This window comes from Hippopotamus amphibius, chromosome 10 (genome assembly GCF_030028045.1).
Source record: "Hippopotamus amphibius kiboko isolate mHipAmp2 chromosome 10, mHipAmp2.hap2, whole genome shotgun sequence".
NCBI lineage: Eukaryota > Metazoa > Chordata > Mammalia > Artiodactyla > Hippopotamidae > Hippopotamus > Hippopotamus amphibius.
In genome coordinates, this window is record NC_080195.1 from 30,480,795 (window position 1) to 30,501,546 (window position 20,752).

A 20,752-nucleotide genomic window follows, 5' to 3' on the forward strand; every position below is an offset into this window, starting at 1 on the left:
CCAGGTTTGCCATTTTCAGGAGAAGATTTAAAGTCTCACAAATGGCCCCAGCGCTGCGGAAGCAGCTGCAAACGCCCGGCACGGCCGCTCCAGCGGAGACGTGGCCCCGCGAGGGGGTGAAGTGTTTTTTATGTACAGATGGATGTATGTTGGCTACTTATTCTGTCATGCAATCACCACTACACCCAATAATAGCATATTTCCATCACTACACAGAAATTCCCTTGTTGCTGTTTGCAGTCAGTCCTTCCTCCACCTCTAGTCCCAAGGCAACCAATGATCTCTTTCTGTCTATACACTCTTGCCTTTCACAGTATTTCATATACATGACATCATGTATATGAAGGTTTTACTCTCTCTGCAGATCCATAGCTTTCAGAGTTCCCTTCTCCTTTAATTTCCAGCCCCAAGTTTTGCCCTTTGAAACCTCAAGCCAGAAAGCTCCTACTTTCTGCTGCCTGAGCCTGTATGAAGGCTGGGGAGTAAACTCGAGTCAAAAGTGCAGAACACTCACAGATCCCACCAAGAGCAGGCCTGCCCTTTTTAAGAGTAGACCCCCACCTTTCTGCTTGCATTTTTGCTAGGCTTCCTGGGGTCTTCTGCCTCCATACCTAGTTTAGTGGTCAGCCAGGGATTTAGAAGAGTTTATTCTCGAGGGGAGAAAAAATGGCAGTGAAGTAGAGAGACGTGGAGTGCATCCCTCTCCACAGATGCATTGGGAATGCACGGAAGGACGCAGTCATTCCCACAGGGAACCAGCTGAACACCAGCAGATGGCCTCGGACACCAGAAAGGACTGCGGGGAGCCCGACATAGCCGGTAGGGAGGCATCTACGAGGGCTCAAAGAGGGTGAAGCGGCGGAGCTGTGGCAGACGGGAGGGAGTGAGAAACATACGGAGGGTCCGCAGTGCAGCTCAGCGTTCCCGGACCGAGACCTCGATCCGCGGCTGAACGGAGGGTCCGGGAGCGGGAGCGTGGGAACGGGAGAGCTGGTTCAGGGTTAGAAACATTGTTGCTGGTAGGGTGACGGACCGAGAGGACAGGAGGGAGGAGGTCCGCGGAGAGGAGTGCCCGTCCCTGAGAGCTGCCCGGCCATGATGGTGGCTGGAGGCTGCAGGCTCCCGGGCAGGGGGGAGGAGCCTCGCGCATAGCCTCTCTCTCTTTCCGTGCCTCTGCAACAGGCAGTGGAGAGCCACCCGTGGGACAACTAAGGCGCTCAGGGATAACAAGCACCCTCAGGCGCTCGGGCGGGGCTAGATTAAAACCCCCTGCAATGCCAGCAGCAGGGAGGCTGCCGAGAGAAAAAAAAAAAAAACAACAACAGCAACAAAAAAAAACCCCGAGAGAGGCCCAACTCTAAGACTTTCTGTTTACGCCTGAGCCACCGGCGTCCCTCTGCAACAGGCACCTCCAAGCCAGACTGAAACAACAGTGCGCCACTGCTCACTCACTCCCAAGAGAAGGAGCCACTATTGTACCCTCTCCCTCCCCACACACCGACGCTTACAGACGAACAATAAAGGAACCTCTGCTGGTCACAGAATAATGCAAAAAAACCCAAGGCAAGGAGAAGGACACTTACAGCTGAGACACTAAGGAAACAGAAATAGTAGTATCAATACCTATCGAACTGGTCCATTCTGGGATCAGTTCTGGATTTTTTTTTTTTTCTCTTTTTCTCTCTCTCTCTCTTTTTTTTTTTCTTTATTAAATACGATCTTAGCCCTAAGGGATCTACAAGTTTTATAACATAATTTTTAATGAATTTTTTATTCCTTTTTTTTTTTTTTGCCTTTTTATATACTTCTATATCTAGCTAAGTTTTTGGTAGTACGGACAATATAGCTCTCATACTTTCCTTTCATCCCTATCTTTTATACATTTCTATTCCTTTCTTTTTATTTGCATATTTCCAACCACATTACGTTCTTCGGTTCCCCTTTCTTCCAGCCATTTTAAGTTTATTTTATCTTAACATACTTATAAGCAACACTATCGGTCTGCTCAGACTCCTTGCTCTATTCTCCAGATGACGCACTGCCTTGGTATTTAATATTAGGCTTTTGTCTTTATCTTAGTTCTTAGTACAGTTGTCTAATTACATTCTGAGAATCTCCATTCTCTCTGGTGGTACTCTGGCTCTTTTCTATATTGGATCCTAGCTTACAAAATCTCCCTGGATTAATGTTTGTATGTGTAAGGTGTTATTTGTTTCTTTGTTTGCTTTTGCTTCTGTCTCTGATTTGTTCTGTTTCAGTTGTCAATTTCTGTTGGGTTTCTCTTTGAATATCTGATAGCACACTGGGGTTCTGTCAGGTCTTTCTAGAGCCTTATGTCCTAATGGATTCAGTAATTCTGTGTCTTATACATGTATGTGTTTCCTAGACTTAATATTCATTTAATCCAATACTTGGACATTAGTGTGAGGCTTGGACAGTCTTCTATAAACACCTCTATCGCCAGGACAAGCAACCCCAAAAGTTTGGACAACCATGAGGAAACAAAGAAACCCCATGCAGGCAAAGGAGCAGGAAAAAAACCCACAAGACCAAATAAATGAGGAGGAAATAGGAAAAATGCCTGAAAAAGAATTTGGAGTAATGATAGTAAAAATGATACAAAATCTCGATAACAAAATAGAGAAAGTACAAGAAACAGTTCATAAGAACTCAGAAAAACAAACAGCAATGGATAACAAAATAACTGAAATTAAAAATACTCTAGATGCTATAACCAGCAGAATGACTGAGGCAGAAGAACGAATAAGTGAGTTGGAAGATAGAATGGGGGAAATAAACGCCACAGAGCAGGAAAAAGAAAAAAGAATAAAAAGATTAGAAGACAGTCTCAGAGACCTCAGTGATAACGTGAAGCATACCAACATTCGAATTATAGGCATCCCAGAAGAAGAAGAAAACAAGAAAGGGTCTGAGAAAATATTGGAAGAGGTTCTAGTGGAAAACTTCCCCAACATGGGAAAGGAAATAATTCACCAAGTCCAAGAAGCACAGAGAGTCCCATACAGAATAAACCCAAGGAGAAATACACCAAGACACATATTAATCAAACTAATGACAATTAAACACAAAGAGAAAATATTAAAAGCAGCAAGAGAAAAGCAACAAACAACATATAAGGGAAAACCCATCAGGATAACAGCTGACCTTTCTACAGAAACTCTGCAGGCCAGAAGGGAATGGCAGGATATACTGAAAGTCCTGAAAGAGAGACACCTACAGCCAAGAATACTCTACCCAGCAAGAATCTCATTCAGATTTGAGGGAGAAATCAAAAGCTTTCCAGACAAGCAAAAGTTAAGAGAATTCAGCACCACCAAACCAGCCTTACAACAAGTGATAAAGCAACTTCTCTAAGTAGGAAACACAAGAAAAGGAAAACACCTACAAATACAAACCCCAAACAATTCAGAAAATGGTCATTGGAACACACATGTCAATAATCACTTTAAATGTAAATGGATTAAATGCTCCAACCAAAAGACACAGACTGGCTGAATGGATACAAAAACAAAACCCTTCTATATGCTGCCTCCAAGAAACCCACTTCAGACCAAGGGATACATATAGACTGAAAGTCAAGGGATGGAAAAAGATATTCCATGCCAATGGAAGTCCAAAGAAAGCTGGAGTAGCAATACTCATATCAGACAAATTAGACTTGAAAGTAAAGACTATTACAAGAGACAAGGAAGGACACTACATAATGATCAAGGGATCCATTCAAGAAGAACATATCACAATGGTAAATATCTATGCCCCCAACATAGGAGCACCTCAATACATAAGGCAAATGCTAACAGCTATAAAAGGGGACATCGACAGTAACACAATAATAGTGGGAGACTTGAACACCCCACTTATATCAGTGGACACATCATCCAAACAGAAAATAAATAAAGACACACAAGCTTTAAATGACACATTAGACCATCTCGACTTCATTGATATTTATAGGACATTCCATCCAAAAATGACAGAATACACTTTCTTCTCAAGTGCACACGGAACATTTTCCAGGATAGATCACATCTTGGGTCACAAATCAAACCTCGGCAAATTCAAGAAAATTGAAATCATATCAAGCATCTTCTCAGACCACAACGCCATGAGACTAGATATCAATTACAGGAAAAAAACTGCAAAAAATACAAACACATGGAGGCTAAACAACTCACTCCTAAACAACCAAGGAATCACTAAAGAAATCAAAGAGGAAATCAAAAAATATCTAGACACAAATGACAATGAAAACACAACAACCCAAAACCTATGGGAGGCAGCAAAAGCAGTTCTAAGAGGGAAGTTTATAGCAATACAGTCCTACCTTAAGAAACAAGAAAATTATCGAATAAACAACCTAACCTTACACCTCAAACAACTAGAGAAAGAAGAACAAAGAAACCGCAAAGTGAGCAGAAGGAAAGATATCATAAAGATCAGAGCAGAAATAAAGGAAAAAGAAAGGAAAGAAACCATAAGAAAAATAAATAAAACTAAAAGCTGGTTCTTTGAGAAGATTAACAAAATTGATAAACCATTAGCCAGACTCATCAAGAAAAAAAGGGAGAAGATGCAAATCAACAGAATGAGAAATGAAAAAGGAGAAGTAACAACGGACACCTCAGAAATACAAAACATCATGAGAGACTACTACAAGCAATTATATGCCAATCAATTGGATAACCTGGAAGAAATGGATACATTCTTAGAAAAATACAATCTTCCAAGACTGAACCAGGAAGAAATAGAAACCATGAAGAGACCAATCACAAGTACGGAAATTGAGGCAGTGATTAAAAATCTCCCAACACACAAAAGCCCAGGACCAGATGGATTCACGGGTGAATTCTATCAAACATTTCGAGAAGAGCTAACACCTATCCTTCTCAAACTCTTCCAAAATATTGCAGAAGGTGGAACACTCCCAAACTCATTCTACGAGGCTACCATCACCCTGATACCAAAACCAGGCAAAGATGTCACAAAAAAAGAAAACTACAGACCAATATCACTGATGAATATAGATGCAAAAATCCTCAACAAAATACTAGCGAACAGACTGCAACAGCACATTAAAAAAATCATACACCATGATCAAGTGGGGTTTATCCCTGGAGTGCAAGGATTCTTCAATATACGCAAATCAATCAATGTGATACATCATATCAACAATTTGAAGGATCAAAACCATATGATCATTTCAATAGATGCAGAAAAAGCTTTTGACAAAGTTCAACATCCATTTATGATAAAAGCTCTCCAGAAAATGGGCATAGGAGGAAATTACCTCAACATAATAAAAGCCATATATGAAAAACCAAAAGCCAACATCGTTCTCAGTGGGGGAAAACTGGAAGAATTCCCTCTAAGAACAGGAACAAGACAAGGGTGTCCACTCTCACCACTATTATTCAACATAGTTTTGGAAGTTTTAGCCACAGCAATCAGAGAAGAGAAAGAAATAAAAGGAATCCAAATTGGAAAAGAAGAAGTAAAATTGTCACTCTTTGCAGATGACATGATATTATATATAGAAAACCCTAAAGACTCTACCAGAAAACTGCTAGCACTAATTGATGAGTTTAGTCAAGTAGCAGGATACAAAATTAATGCACAGAAATCTCTTGCATTCCTATACACTAACAACGGAAGAACAGAAAGAGAAATTAAGGAAACTCTCCCATTCACCATTGCAACCAAAAGAAAAAAATACCTAGGAATAAACCTGCCTAAGGAGGCAAAAGATCTGTATGCAGAAAACTTTAAGACATTGATGAAAGAAATCAAAGACGACACAAACAGATGGAGGGACATACCATGTTCCTGGATTGCAAGAATCAACATTGTGAAAATGTCTGTACTACCCAAAGCAATTTACAGATTCAATGCAATCCCTATCAAATTACCAATGGCATTTTTCACAGAACTAGAGCAAGAAATCTTATGATTTGTATGGAAACGCAAAAGACCCTGAATAGCCAAAGCAATCTTGAGAAGGAAAAATGGAGTTGGTGGAATCAGGCTTCCTGACTTCAAACTATACTACAAGGCCATAGTGATCAAGACAGTATGGTACTGGCACAAAAATAGAAAGGAAGATCAATGGAATAGAATAGAGAACTCAGAAGTAAGCCCAAACACATATGGGCACCTTATCTTTGACAAAGGAGGCACGAGTATACAATGGAAAAAAGACAGCCTCTTCAATAAGTGGTGCTGGGAAAATTGGACAGCAACATGTAAACGAACGAAATTAGAACACTTCCTAACACCATACACAAATAAACTCCAAATGCATTAAAGACCTACATGTAAGGCCAGACCCTATAAAACTCCTAGAGGAAAACATAGGCAGAACGGTCTATGACATCCATCAAAACAAGATCCTTTTTGACCCACCTCCTAGAATCATGGAAATAAAATCAAGAATAAACAAATGGGACCTCATGAAACTTAAAAGCTTTTGCACAGTGAAAGAAACCATAAACAAGACTAAAAGGCAACCCTCAGAATGGGAAAACATCATTGCCTATGAAACAACGGACAAAGGATTAACCTCCAAAATATACAAGCAGCTCACGCATCTTAATACCAAAAAAGCAAATAACCCAATCCACAAATGGGCAGAAGACCTAAATAGACATTTCTCCAAAGAAGACATACAGATGGCCAACACACACATGAAAAGATGCTCAACATCACTAATCATCAGAGAAATGCAAGTCAAAGCCACAATGAGGTATCACCTCACACCAGTCAGAATGGCCATCATCACAAAATCTGGAAACCACAAATGTTGGAGAGGGTGTGGAGAAAAGGGAACTCTCCTGCACTGTTGGTGGGACTGTAAGTTGGTACAGCCACTATGGAAAACAATTTGGAGGTTCCTTAAAAAACTAAAAATAGAACTACCATATGATCCAGTAATCCCACTCCTGGGCATATACCCAAAGAAAACCATAATCCCAAAAGAAACTTGTACCATAATGTTTATTGCAGCACTCTTTACAATAGCCAGGACATGGAAGCAACCTAAATGCCCATCAACAAATGAATGGATACAGAAGATGTGGCATATATATACAATGGAATATTACTCAGCTATAAAAAGGGATGAGATGGAGCTATATGTAATGAGGTGGATAGAACTACAATCTGTCATACATAGTGAAGTAAGTCAGAAAGAGAAGGACAAATATTGTATGCTAACTCACATATATGGAATCTAAAAATGGTACTGATGAACTCAGTGACAAGAACAAGGATACAGATACAGAGAATGGACTGGAGAACTCGAGGTATGGAAGGGGGCGGGGGGTGAAGGGGAAACTGAGATGAAGTGAGAGAGTAGCACAGACATATATATTACTACCAACTGTAAAATAGTCAGTGGGAAGTTGTTGTATAACAAAGGGAGTCCAACTCAAGGATGGAAGATGCCTTAGAGGACTGGGGCAGGGAGGGTGGGGGGGACTCGAGGTGGGGGGAGTCAAGGAAGGGAGGGAATACGGGGATATGTGTATAAAAACAGATGATTGAACCTGGTGTACCCCTCAAAAAAAAAAAAAAAAAAAACCAAGAGATATCACTTCACACCTGTCAGACAGAATAGATATCATCAAAGAAAAAATACAAATAACAAATGTTGGTGGGGATGTGGAGAAAAGTGAACCCTTGTACACTGTTGATTGGACAGTAAATTGGTGCAATCACTTGTGGAAAACAGTGTGGAGATTTCTTAAAAAACTAAAAATAGACCATATAAAAATGGAGCAGGACCCTATTGTTTTTGCCCCCCATGTCCTCAGCCTGCCTTTTTTCTGTGGAAAAACTTTAGCCAAAGAATAAATTTAATCAGAGAAGTGAGGAAATACAGAGCAAAGGAAAACAGGAAACAGGACAAAACAATAATAATTTAGTCAGTAAGGAAAGTCAAGAACCTTTAGTCCCTTCTATAGGGCTATAGATAATATTCTGTGCCATATCTTGTGAGCTGTCTTGTAGACACTGAAACCCCCACCCGGTGGAGAAGTAAAAAAAAAAAAAAAAGAAGAGTTTATTCTCAAATTGTGGATCTCAGCCTTTCTCTTGCTTCCAGAATTTCCTGCTTTATATTTTCTTTTTAAAAATAAAAATGGTATATATTTAAGATGTATAATATGATGATTTACTATACATGTACACTTGACCGATTACTGCAGTCAAGTAACATATTTGTCTCCTCATGTAGGTACTAATCTTTTCTGGGTGGTGAGAGCACCTGAAATCTAGTCTCTTGGCAAATTTCCAGTCTTTATTATAGAATTGTTAACTTTGGTCATCATGTTATATATTAGATCTTTAGATTTACTCATCAAACATGACTGCAACTTTGCTCCTCTTGACCAACCTTTCCTCATTTCCCACACCTCTCCAACCCTGGTAACCACCGCTGTACTTTCTGCTTCTATTTATTTGATATATACTTTTCACATATAAGTGAAATTGTACAGTATTTATCTTTCTGTATCTTACATCACTTAGCAAAGTTCCTCTAGGTTCATTCATGTTGTCACAAATGACAGAATTTCCTTATTTTTCTTGGCTGTATAATTATATCACATTTTCTTTATCCATTCATTCTTTATGGACACAGGTTGTTTCCATATCTTGGCTATTGTGAATAATGCTGGTAAGAACATGGGTGTACAGATATCTCTTTGAGATACTGATTTCATTTACTATTTTTTCCCCACATTTTAAAGTTCTTTATTAGAATATAATTGCTTTACACTGTTGTGCCAGTTTTTGCTGTACACCAAAGTGAATCAGCTGTATTTATATATATATCCCCATATCCCCTCCCTCCCGTGAGTCCCTGCCACTGTTCCTATCCCAGCCCTGTAAGTCATCACCAGTCATGGAGTTGATCTCCCTGTGTTATGCAGCAGTTTCCCATTAGCTATCTGTCTCACATTTGGTAGTGTATATATGTCAATACTATTCTCTAGCTTCATCCCAGCTTCCCCTTCACCCCCCACCCCATGTCCTCAAGTCCGTTCTCTAAAACTGCATCTTTATTCCTGCCCTGTCACTGGGTTCCTCAGTAACTTTTTTTTTTTTTTAGATTCCTTATATATAGTTAGCATACGGTATTTGTTTTTCTCTTTCTGGCTTACTTTGCTCTGTATGACAGACTCTAGGTCCATCCACCTCACTACAGATAACTCAATTTCATTCCTTTTTATGGCTGTGTAATATATATATGTGCCACATCTTCTTTATCCATTCATCTGTTGATGGGCATTCAGATTGCTTCCATGTCCCGGCTATTGTAAATAGTGCTGCAGTGGACATTGTGGTACATGTATCTTTTTGAATTATGGTTTTCTCAGGATATATGCCCAGTAGTGGGATTGTTGGGCCATATGGTAGTTCTATTTTTAGTTTTTTAAGGAACCTCCAAACTGTTTTCCATAGTGGCTATACCAAGTTACATTCCCACCAGCAGTGCAGGAGAGTTGCCTTTTCTCCACACCCTCTCCAGCATTTATTGTTTCTAGATTTTTTGATGATGGCCATTCTGACTGGTGTGAGGTGATACCTCATTGTGGCTTTGACTTGCATTTCTCTGATGATTAGTGATGTTGAGCATCTTTTCATGTGTGTGTTGGCCATTGTATGTCTTCTTTGGAGAAAGGTCTATTTAGGTCTTCTGCCCATTTGTGGATTGGGTTATTTGCTTTTTTGGTATGAAGCTGCATGAGCTGCCTGTATATTTTGGAGATCAATCCTTTGTCCATTGCTTCATTAGCAAGTATTTTCTCCCATTCTGAGGGTTGTCTTCTTGTCTTGTTTATGGTTTCTTTCACTGTGCAAAAGCTTTTAAATTTCATTAGGTCCCATTTTTTTATTTTTGATTTTATTTCCATGATTCTAGGAGGTGGGTCAAAAAGGATCTAGCTTTGATTTATGTCATAGAGTGCTCTGCCTATGTTTTCCTCTAAGAGTTTTATAGTGTTTGGCCTTAGATTTAGGTCTTTAATCCATTTGGAGTTTATTTTTGTGTATGGTGTTAGGAAGTGTTCTAATTTCATTCTTTTACATGTAGCTGTCCAATTTTCCCAGCACCACTTATTGAAGAGGCTGTCTTTTTTCCATTGTATACTCGTGCCTCCTTTGTCAAAGATAAGGTGCCCATATGTGTTTGGGCTTACTTCTGAGTTCTCTATTCTATTCCATTGATCGTCCTTTCTATTTTTGTGCCAGTACCATACTGTCTTGATCACTATGGCCTTGTAGTATAGTTTGAAGTCAGGAAGCCTGATTCCACCAACTCCATTTTTCCTTCTCAAGATTGCTTTGGCTATTTGGGGTCTTTTGCGTTTCCATACAAATCGTAAAATTTCTTGTTCTAGTTTTGTGAAAAATGCCATTGGTAATTTGATAGGGACTGCATTGAATCTGTAAATTGCTTTGGGTAATATAGTCATTTTCACCATGTTGATTTTTCCAATCCAGGAACATGGTATGTCCCCCCATCTGTTTGTGTCGTCTTTGATTTCTTTCATCTGTGTCTTAGTTTTCTGCATACAGATCTTTTGCCTCCTTAGGCAGGTTTATTCCTAGGTATTTTGTTATTTTTGTTGCAATGGTAAATGGGAGAGTTTCCTTAGTTTCTCTTTCTGATCTTTCATTGTTAGTTTATAAGAATGCTAGAGATTTCTGTGCATTAATTTTGTGTCCTGCTACTTTACTAAATTCATTGATTAGTGCTAGCAGTTTTCTGGAAGCTGTTTAGGGTTTTCTATATATAATATCATGTCATCTGCAAAGAGTGACAATTTTACTTCTTCTTTTCCAATTTGGATTCCTTTTATTTGTTTTTCTCCTCTGATTGCTGTGGCTAAAACTTCCAAAACTATGTTGAATAATAGTGGTGAGAATGGGTACCCTTGTCTTCTTCTTGTCCTTAGAGGGAATTCTTTCAGTTTTTCCCCATTTAGAATGATGTTGGCTGTTGCTTTGTCATATATGGCTTTTATTATGTTGAGGTAACTGCCTTCTATGCCCACTTTCTGGAGAGTTTTTATCATAAATGGATGTTGAACTTTGTTGAAAGCTTTTTCTGCATCTATTGAGATGGTCATATGGTTTTTATCCTTTCAGTGTTTTAATATGATGTATCACATTGATTGATTTGCGTATATTGAAGAATCCTTGCATTCCAGGGATAAACCCCACTTGATCCTGGTGTGTGATCTTTTTAATGTGCTGTTGGATTCTGTTTGCTAGTATTTTGTTGAGAATTTTTGCATCTATATACATTGGTGATGTTGGCCTATAATTTCTTTTTTTGTGACATCTTTGTCTGGTTTTGGTATCAGCGTGATGGTGGGCTCATTGAGTTTGGGAGTGTTCCTCCTGCTATATTTTGGAAGAGTTTGAGGAGGATAGTTGTTAGCTCTTCTCTAAATGTTTGATAGAATTTGCCTGTGAAGCCATCTGGTCCTGGGCTTTTGTTTGTTGGAAGATTTTTAATCACAGTCTCAATTTCAGTGTTTGTGATTGGTCTGTTCATATTTTCTATTTCTTCCTGGTTCAGTCTTGGAAGATTGTACTTTTTAAAGAATTTATCCATCTCTTCCAGGTTATCCAATTTATTGGCATATAGTTGCCTGTAGTAGTCTCTCATGATCTTTGGTATTTCTGCAGTGTCCGTTGTTACTTCTCCTTTTTCATTTCTAATTCTGTTGATTTGTGTCTTCTCCCTTCTTTCCCTCATGAGTCTGGCTAATGGTTTTTCAGTTTTATTTGTCTTCTCAAAGAACCAGCTTTTAGTTTTATTTATCTTTGCAGTTGTTTCCTTAATTTCTTTTTCCTTTATTTCTGCTCTGGTCTTTATGATTTCTTTCTTTCTGCTCACTTTGGGGTTTTTTTGTTCTTCTTTTTCTAATTGTTTTAGGTGTAAGGTTAGGTTAGGTTATTTATTCAAAATTTTTCTTGTTTCTTGAAGTGGGATTATATTGCTATAAACTTCCCTCTTAGAACTGCTTTTGCTGCGTCCCATAGGTTTTGGGTCATCGTGTTTTCATTGTCATTTGTTTCCAGGTATTTTTTGATTTCCTCTTTGATTTCTGCAGTGACTTCTTGGTTGTTTGATAGCTTATTGTTTATGTGTTTGTATTTTTTACAGTTTTTTTTCTTGTAATTTATATCTAGTCTCATGGCATTGTGGTTGGAGAAGATGCTTGATATGCTTTCAATTTTCTTGAATTTACTGAGGCTTGATTTGTGCCCCAAGATAGGATCTATCCATGAGAATGTTCCATGTGCACTTGAGAAGAAATTGTATTCTGTAGTTTTTGGATAGAATGTCCTGTAAATATCAACTAAGTCAAGATGGTCTAATGTCTCATTTAAAGCTTGTGATCCCTTATTTATTTTCTTTTCGAATGGTCTGTCCATTGGTGTAAGTGGAGTGTTAAAGTCTCCTACTATTATTGTGTTACTGTCGATTTCCGCTTTTATGACTGTTAGCATTTACCTTATGTATTGAGGTGCTCCTATGTTGGGTGCATAGATATTTACAACTGTTATATCTTCTTCTTGGATTGATCCCTTGATCATTATGTAGTGTCCTTCTTTGTCTTTTGTAATAGTCTTTACTTTAAGGTCTAATTTGTCTGATATGAGTATTGCTACTCCAGCTTTCTTTTGACTTCCATTTGCATGGAATATCTTTTTCCATCCCCTTACTTTCAGTCTGTATGTGTCCCTAGGTCTGAAGTGGGCTTCTTGTAGACAGCATATAGAAGGGTCTTGTTTTTGTATCCATTCAGCCAGTCTGTGTCTTTTGGTTGGAGCATTTATTCCATTTACATTTAACATAATTATTGACATATATGTTCCTATTATCATTTTTTAAATTGTTTTGGCTGTGTTTTTGTAGGTCTTTTCCTTCTCTTGTGTTTACTGCCTAGAGGAGTTCCTTTAGCACTTGTTGTAAGGCTGGTTTGGTGGTGCTGAATTCTCTTAACTTTTGCTTGTCTGTAAATCTTTTGATTTCTCCCTCAAATCTGAATGAGATTCTTACTGGGTAGAGTATTCTTGGCTGTAGGTTTTTCTCTTTCAAGACTTTAATTAATCTCCTGCCACTCCCTTCTGGCCTGCAGAGTTTCTGCAGAGAGATCAGCTGTTATCCTTATGGGTTTTCCCTTATATGTTACTTGTTGCTTTTCTCTTGCTGCTTTTAATATTTTTTCTTTGTGTTTAATTTTCATTAGTTTGATTAATATGTGCCTTGGTGTGTTTCTCCTTAGGTTTATTCTGTACGGGACTCTTTACACTTCTTGGACTTGGTTTACTATTTCCTTTCCCTTGTGGGGGAAGTTTTCCACCATAATATCCTCAAATATTTTCTCAGACCCTTTCTTTTTTTCTTCTTCTTCTGTGACACCTATGATTCAAATGTTGGTATTCTTAATGTTATCCTTGAGGTCTCTGAGACAGTCTTCCATTCTTTTTATTCTTTTTTCTTTTTCCTGCTCTGTGGCAATTATTTCCCCAATTCTACCTTCCAGCTCACTTACTCGTTCTTCTGCCTCAGTTATTGTTCTGTTTATACCATCTAGAATATTCTTAATTTCAGTTATTGTGTTGTTCATTACTGTTTGTTTGCTCTTTAGTTCCTCTATGTCCTTATTAAATATTTCTTATATTTTCTCTATTTTGTTTTCCAGATTTTGGATCATCTTTTCTGTCATTACTCTGAATTCTTTTTCAGGCAATTTGCCAATCTTTTCTTCATTTATTTGGCCTTGTGGGTTTTTATTTTGCTCCTTTGCCTCAAGGTGTTTCTTTATTTTCTCATTTTGTCTAATTTATAGTATTTGCTGTCTCCTTTCCCAATGCTGCCTAGTAGTAATTCCTCTTTTCTCTGTTCTGTTTGGCTTGAGGTGTCAGGCACTGGAGCTTGCTAGCCTTTGGTTGGATTTGAAGCTTGGTGTTGAGAATGATAACTCTCGGGGGGGGGAGGGGCACTTGCTGATTAATATTCCATGGGGTCAGGAGTTCTCTGATGGTCCAATGTCCCAGACTCCGCTCTCCTATCTCAGAGGTCCAGGTTTGACCCCCCAGCCGGGGCAGGAAGACCTTGGAAGCTGCACAGTGCAGAGAAAAAGGAGGTAGAAGGAGAGCAAAGGAAGAAAGGAAGAAAAAAGGGAAGAAGGGGTAAGGACAGACAGATCCCCAAGACTCTAATCAGTCAAAATCATACAAGGAGATGTGCACACTTGCACTTGCAAAAAGGAAAAGAGGAAAAGAAACCAAAGAGAAGAGAAAAGAGAGCAAAGAAAAGAAAGAAGGGAGTACTCATACCAATTACAAACAAATCCACATACAAATATATACAGAAAAGATTAAACTAACAAATACATAAAACCAGAAAGAAGACAAACATACCAAGAAGTTCCCAATACTTCTAGGTAGGGCTCTGCACCTGCTGTGGAGAGAGAGGACTGTTGGCACTCAGACTGATCTTGTATTAGTCCTGTGTGTATTTGTCCCCACAGTCCCCAGTTGCCCCCTGTGTCTACAGTCTCTATGGTAGAAACACTCGTCTATTAAGGTGATCCACAGATGCAGGGTCTATCAAGCCTATTGTAGGTATTAAATCTGCACCTCCTGGAGCTGTTTCTCTTCTTTAGTCCTGCAGTCCTCAGGGATCAGTTTTGGTTTTGGTCCCTTCTTTGCGTGTGGGTTGCTCTCAGGAGTCAGTTCCCTGCCCAGGCAAGAGGGGGCGAAGGAGGATGATTGGGGCTCACTTTCAGCTTCAGATCCAGAGGAGGGAGGGATATGGCATTCTAATTGAAATCTGCGGGAATGCTTGCAGCAGCAGAGGTCAGCGTGAGTCTCATGTGTGTTCTCCCAGGGAAGTTGGTCCTGAATGTGGGACCCTTGGTGTTGGTGGGCTTCACCTACTGCCAGGAGGGTGTGTCCAATGACTTGCCTTACACACAGGATCCTTGGCAGCAGTGGGTGGGCAGGTGGTGTGGCCTGGTGGTGTGTGGGGTGGGACAGCAGCAGGGCCGGGCCGCACGCAGTGGGGCGGGGGAGCAGGGTAGCAGGCATGCGGGTGGGTGGTGGGGCCTGGTGGTGCATGGGGCAGGTGGTCGGCAGGGCCCAGTGGTGTGTGGGGCGGGGGGGTGGCAGGGCCCTTCAGCATGCAGCAGGGCGGGGGCGTGGTGCAGTGGGCAGACTTTTCAATCCAGCAGCCACGGGTCACACCACTTTGCAGCCTATGAGTTTGCGGAGAGGGAAGCTCCTCCCAAGCACTCTGAAACAGTGGTCCCCTGCCTCTCTGTCCGGCCCAGGATTTTCCCCAAACTCGCTCCTAGCTTGCTGGCACACTTGCCCCCCAGGCTGTTCTCATGCAGCCAGCCCCAGCTGTCTCCCTGTGTCTGTTTTCCAAAGCCCAAGTCTCGGCGCCCAGCCCCCACTGCCACTGTGGGAGAGCATGTTAGCCCCTCTGGCTGGAGAGTGCTGCCTGAATCCTCTGTGCGGGAATCTCTCCACTCTGCTCTCCACACACCCACCGTTGCTGTCTTCTCTGGGGGCTCTGAGGCTCCCCCTGTCCTTCCCTGCCAGTGAGGGGGCTCCCCAGTGTGTGGGAGCCTTTCCCCCCTCACAGATCCCTCCCAGGGGGCCGGTCTCCTCAGGATTCCTTTATCTCTTTTTTTCCCTTCTTTCCTTTGTGCTACCCAATTACGTGGAAATTCTCTTGCCTTTTTGGAGGTCTGAGGCCTCCTGCCAGCATTTGGAAGGTGTGCTACAGGAGCCACTCCACAGGTAGATGTATTTTAGATGTATTTGTGGGGAGGAAGGTGATCTGCACATCTTACTTCTCCACCATCTTTTTTCTCATTTACTTCTGATATATGCCCAGAGGTAGGACCGCTGGATCATATGGTGTTCTATGTTTAATTTTTGAGGAACTGCTATATTGCTTTCCATAATGGCTGTACCAGTTTATATTCTCCCCCACAGTGTACCACAGTTCTAATTTCTCCACACACATACTTGGTAATACTTTTTATCTTTTTGGTAATAGCCATTCTAAAAGTTGTAAGTTGATATCTCATTATAGTTTTTATGTATATTTCCCTGATGATTATTGATGTTAAGCACTTTTTGATGTACCTGTTGGTGATTATATTCTTTGGAAAAATGTCTATTCAGGTCCTTTGCCCATTTTGTAATTAGATTATTTGTGGTTTTTTGCTCTTGAGTTGTAACAGTTCCTAATATATTTCGGATATTAACCCCTTATCAAATATATGATTGCAAGTATTTTTTTCCCATTTCATAGGTTGTGTTTTCATTTGTTGACTATCTCCTTTGCAATGAAGAAGCTTTTTAGTGTGCAAGAGAGAAAAGTGACAAAAGAACTACAAGACAAACAGAAAACTGTTAATAAAATGACAATATAAACCCCTTTCTACCAATAATTACTTTAAATGCAAGTGGACTAAACTTCTAAATAAAAAGATACAGAGTGGCTGAAAGAATTAAGAAGAAAAACAAGTTCCAACTGCATGATATCTACAGGAAACTCACTTTAGATTGAAGGGCGTACATAGGCTGAAAATGAGGGGTAGAAAAAGATATTTCACACAAAAAATAACCAAAAGAAAGAAGCAGTGGCTATACTTAAATCACATAAAGTGGACTTCAAGTCAAAAACTGCCTTGAGAGACAAAAAAGGTCATGACATAATGATAAAAGGATCAATTCAACAGAAAGATATAACAGTTGTAAATATACAAAGGTGAGTCAAAAATTATCTTCACTCTAGCTGTAGAATTTATTTTAATTAACTTTTAGAAAAGACAAATACGTCATTTTTTTACATAATCTCCTTGCTTTTCAATACACTTTGTCCATCTGTCAACAAGCTTTTATATTCTCTTTTTAAAAAATGTTTTAGTTTGTCATATATGGCTTTTATTATGTTGAGGTAACTGCCTTCTATGCCCACTTTCTGGAGAGTTTTTATCATAAACGGGTGTTGAATTTTGTCGAAAGCTTTTTCTGCATCTATTGAGATGATCACATGGTTTTTATCCTTCAGTTTGTTGATATGGTGTATCACATTGATTGATTTGTGTATATTGAAGAATCCTGGCATTCCAGGGATAAACCCCACTTGATCCTGGTATATGATCTTTTTAATGTGCTGTTGGATTCTGTTTGCGTGTATTTTATTGAGGATTTTGCATCTATATTCATCAGTGATATTGGCCTATAATTTTCTTTTTTTGTGACATCTTTGATTTTGGTATCAGGGTGATGGTGGCTTCATAGAATGAGTTTGGGAGTGTTCCTTCCTCTGCAATTTTTTGGAAGAGTTTGAGAAGGATGGGTGTAAGGTCTTCTCTAAGTGTTTGATAGAATTCACCTGTGAAGCCATCTGGCCCTTGGCTTTTGTTGTTGGAAGATTTTTAATCACAGTTTCAATTTCAGTGTTTGTGATTGGTCTTTTCATATTTTCTATTTCTTCCTGGTTCAGTCTTGGAAGGTTATACTTTGCTAAGAATTTATCCATTTCTTCTAGGTTGTCCAATTTATTAGCATGTAGTTGCTTGTGGTAGTCCCTCATGATCCTTTGTATCTCTGTGGTGTCAGTTGTTACTTCTTTTTCATTTCTAATCCTGATGATTTGCATCTTCTACCTTTTTTTCCTGATGAGTCTGGCTAATGGTTTATCAATTTTGTTTATCTTCTCAAAGAACCAAATTTTGGGTTTATTGATCTTTGCTATTGTTTCCTTCATTTTTTTCATTTCTTTCTGACCTGATCTTTATGATTTCTCTCCTTAAGACATACAGATGGCTAACAAACACATGAAAAGATGCTCAACATCACTAATCATTAGAGAAATGCAAATCAAAGCCACAATGAGGTATCACCTCACGCTGCTCAGAATGGCCATCATCAAAAAAATCTAGAAACAGTAAATGCTGGAGAGAGTGTGGAGAAAAGTCAGAAACTCTCCTGCACTTTTGGTGGGAATGTAAATTGGTACAGCCACTATGGAAAACAGTATGGAGATTCCTTAAAAAACTAAAAATAGAACTACCATATGGCCCAACAATCCCACTACTGGGCATATATCCTGAGAAAACCATAATTCAAAAAGATACATGTACCACAATGTCCAATGCAGCACTATTTACAATAGCCAGGACATGGAAGCAATCTGAATGCCCATCAACAGATGAATGGATAAAGAAGATATGGCACATATATACAGTGGAATATTACTCAGCCCTATAAAGGAATGAAACCGAATTATTTGTAGTGAGGTGGATGGACCTAGAGTCTGTCATACAGAGTGAAATAAGCAGTTAAGAGAAAAACAAATACCGTATGCGAATTCATATATATGGAAACTGAAAAAAAAAATGGTACTGATAAACCCAGTGACAGGGCAAGAAAAAAGATGCAGATGCAGAGAATGGACTTGAGGATGGGGTGGGGGTGAAGGGGAAGCTGGGATGAAGTGAGAGAGTAGCACTGACATATATACACTGCCAAATGTAAAATAGATAGCTAGTGGGAAGCTGCTGCATAACACAGGGAGATCAACTGGATGATTGGTGATGACTTAGAGGGCTGGGATGGGGGGGTGGGAAGGAGTCATGGGAGGGAGTGGATATGGAGATATATGTATAAATACAGCTGATTCACTTTGTTGTACAGCAGAAACTGGCACAATAGTATAAAGCAATTACACTCCAATAAAGATGTGAAAAAAATGTTTTAGGCTGAACTGTGAGCCACAAATGCACTGCTGTCTTCACTTCTTCATCAGAAGTGACTCTTTGTCCTCATAGGGCTGCTTTCAGGGGACCAAACAGGTGAAAGTCCAGTGGAGCAAAATCAGGACTATAGGGAGGATGCTTTCAACATTAAAACGAAGTTTTTGCAGAGTGTCAGAAGTGTGCAGACGTGCACTGTCATGCAAAATCACAATTCCCTTGGATAGCAGTCCTCTGTGTTTAATCCGAAGTTTAGGCTTCACCTTTTCAATAAGCATCTCACTGTAACGAGCACTGTTGATTGTTAAAGCTTTTTCCTGATGATGTTCCAATACTGGCCCTTAAGAATCCCAGAAAACTGTAAGCATCAATTTTCCAGCTGATGGTTGACTTTTGAACATGGTCGGCAATTGAGGATGTTTCCATTCCATACTCTGCCGTTTACTCTCAGGCTCGTAGTGGTGAATCCATGTCTTGACACCAGTAATGATTCTCTTTAAGAAACTTTCACCTTCCTTAGAGTATTAGTCCAAATTTTGTTTGCACATTTCCAAACGCTTCTGTTTATGCTCTTACGTCTGTTGTTTCGGTACCTATCTCATGCAAATTTTTCAAAACCTAAGTCTGTTGTGGATTACTTCGTTTTGAGGTGTTAAAGCATCCTCCCTATAGTCCTGATCTTGCTCCATGAGACTTTCACCTGTTTGGTTGCCTGAAAGCAGCCCTGTGAGTACAAAGATTCACTTCTGATGAAGTGAAGACAGCAGTGTATTCATGGCTTACAGCTCAGGCTAAAACATTTTCTAATGAGGGAATATGAAAACTTGTTGATAGATGGACAAAGTGTATTGAAAAGTAAGGAGCTTATGTCAAAAAATGGTGTATTTGTCTTTTCTAAAAGTTAATTAAAATATATTCTACAGCCAGAGTGCAGATAATTTTTGACTCACCCTCGTACTTGCAGTAGTTCAGCTCCAGGAAGATTTGAAGACAAGAGTTGTGGCTTTTCCAGCCACTACATTTGCAAATCTCCCTCTCAGTTTCTTGGCCTGTGGAATAGAATTGCCTGAACCCAGCTGAGCTGCTTACACCCTCCGTCCAGCCTCGCCAACCTCCAACATGGATATGCCACTCCAGAGCTAGACAGGCAAAAATGTGTTTTCTGAACAGGTACTGTAGAATCAAGGATAATGTCGCCTCTGCAGAGTTACCTGTAAATGGAATAAGAATTAGCTCAAGTGAAAATATACTTTTTCCTTAAGGGATAAGTGAGGGAGTTGCAATCTCTCTGCCAGTGATAGGCAGTGTCAACAGGAACAGTAGGTACCCTGGGCAAGAGCTACTTTGTAGCTAACTCCAAACTCATGAGTTTCTTTTTTTAAAATTTTTATTTATTTATTTATTTATTGGCTGCATTGGGTCTTCGTTGCTGCATGCAGGCTTTCTCTAGTTGTGGCAAGCAGAGGCTACTCTTCATTGCTGTGTGTGGGCTTCTCATTGTGGTGGCTTCTCTTGTTGAGGAGCTCTAGGCCTGTGGGCTCAGTAGTTGTGGCTCACAGACTCTAGAGTGCAGGCTTAGTAGTTGTGGTGCACAGGCTCAGTTGCTCCGTGGCATGTGGGATCTTCCCGGACCAGGGATCGAACCCGTGTCCCCTGCATTGGCTGGTGGATTCTTAACCACTGTGCCACCAGGGAAGTCCACTCATGAGTGTTTTTAAAGATATTCTTACACTGCTTTAGCCTGGATCCATAGAAAGGCAATATCCTTTTTTTTTTTTCTCATGTCCATTTTAGGCACACACGTATTTGCTTTAAGGGTGTTTGATGTGTCAGAGAGGCTATAGGCTTTGTATGCACATCAGCAGCATTGGTCCAATCAATGTATACTATAAATCTGGTGAGTATCCACCAGGAAATTAGTTTTTCCATAC